Raw genomic sequence first — 2,237 nt, 5'->3', positions numbered from 1 at the left:
ACTTGATCGTAACTTATTCAAAAAATAAAAACCAAAAACAAAAAATTAGTTTCACTAGTTGACCAATAATTTTTTTTCATGACTTAAAGATAGAACAGCTTAACTGCACTACATAAACTACGATAAATTGCCTTTCCAATGATCTATACCTTATTCTATTTATATCACCTATTCTACATTCATATGCCAGAGTGAAGGAATAAAATTTCTAGGAATTTTATGCTTGACGATCACTGATCCTATATGAGAGAGAGAGAGAGAGAGAGAGAGAGAGAGAGAGAGAGAGAGAGAGAGAGAGAGAGAGAGAGACTTTGTATGTATGAGTGTGTTTACCCTGGTTTTATGCAAACCAAAGGCCATTATATATGACGTTGATCTTCAGATGAAAACAACTAGCTTGGTATTAACGCGGGTACTGGATTTAACAAGGAAAAGTCAAGGACAACAAAAAGAATTACTGATTTCTCTTTGAACACCTCAGGAGAAGTTCCATAAGGTCGACTGATCCCGTAATAGTATATTACTAGATTTAAGAACTGTCTCTTTCTCTTTCACAACCTAATTTGATTTAGCTAACTCATGAAAATCACATTAATCTGTGCATACATTTACACGGTCTTGATCTCATTCTGAACACAAGATTTTCAAGGGAAATTAGAAGAATAATACAGGAAATTAGGATTTAAATGTCTTGGACTCTCCTTAGCAAACCCAGTACCTGGGTTAATCCATTACAGCTGTTCGTTATCCGTTGGCAACCTTCACTCCTTATGGTTTTGTATGCATGAAATGAATATATATCCCTTTAACACTGAGATGTCTATCAAATATTATCTAGTCTTAGTCATAGTGACCTTTTCTATTGTCTGTTACTTGTTTGAGAATGCCTAAAACTCAGGACATTGCACCCCGTTGTCTCCCTTCTTCTGGATTTATACTCGGTATATTTTTTACATCACGCGCTACTTTCTAGGATACAAGTTACAAGCGCGCGAACACACACACACATATGTATATATGTATTTATATATATAACAGCATTAATAAAATATATATGAGAGTAAGGGAATTTCCTGAAATGTAGTCCGTCAAATATTAAGCGAAAAGAATAAAAATGTTTATAATAAAATGAAACTGGTGATCATAACAAGTAGTAGTAAAGAAATAGGGAGGGTCGGAGGCCACAAAACGTATATTAAAAGTACCTGGTTTTTGGTTAATGAAACTGCTGGAGTTACCGCGACTAATTAATCTCAGTCTGTTCCACCACATCAAGACGTCAAAGGACTTGTTATGAACGTGATAAATACAGCTATGCCTTTGTAATCGCGGTTTCCGATTTTTGTACCTCTGAACACCTCAGGTGGCAAAATCGTCAGGCTTTCCGAGAACTGTGGCAGCTAATATTTTTTACTTTGGCGACAGATGTCATTCTCTTTAGGAAATATATAAGAAATTAACTGATGCAATTCATGCATGTTTTCTATATTATGATGATTCATATACTTGGTTCACACCCTTATTTTTCAATAAGCTGATTCTAAATATTGTAATTATAACAACCTGTTTTTTCACATTTATAAACAGTCACTGAGTTTTTATTCAAAACATCTTAAACATAATCAAAATTAGCTAAATACAGCTTAAATTAAATTTTGTGGCACTTTTTTAACTGATACTTTGATGACGCTCTGACAAAGGATTTGCGATCGAACATCAATACTAATAATGTACCGGCAAAAGCATTCCAACCTCAGCGATCCCAGTGATGTGCTAAGGCACCTTACGATTCCGTTTTTCATAACATTCGTCCTAAATTGTGTCAGTGTGCAACAGAATGTAACGCAAATGTGACGTCACGAGGTATATGGAGAATATAGTGAGGGTAAGCAAAGACGGTCTGAGTCGCCGATCGGTCCCAAGACAAAGGCAGTCTTGCACTTCCTCTGCGGCTGCTCAGACTTCCTGGGTGTCTACAGCGGGGTATCTTGCTATTTGTCTGCTGTTTACTCTTTTTCATTTTTTTTTTCATAAAATCTTACAAGGAAATAACATGGCCAATCTCGTCGTCAAACAATTCAGAATAAAACAAAGGAAAACTCTTCGATAACAAATGCACTTACTGAAAAAAGTATTTATTCTGATTTTCTTCCTAATCTGAGTGAGCCTCATTCATTTCATTTGGGTGTTTGTTTGCACTTTTTTTTGCGCGTAACATAATCCAGGATATATCATTT

The sequence above is a fragment of the Macrobrachium rosenbergii genome, chromosome 4, assembly GCF_040412425.1.
Source record: "Macrobrachium rosenbergii isolate ZJJX-2024 chromosome 4, ASM4041242v1, whole genome shotgun sequence".
Taxonomy (NCBI): Eukaryota; Metazoa; Arthropoda; class Malacostraca; order Decapoda; family Palaemonidae; genus Macrobrachium; species Macrobrachium rosenbergii.
The sequence above is the reverse complement of the archived record's forward strand: the minus strand, read 5'-3'. Positions refer to the sequence as shown.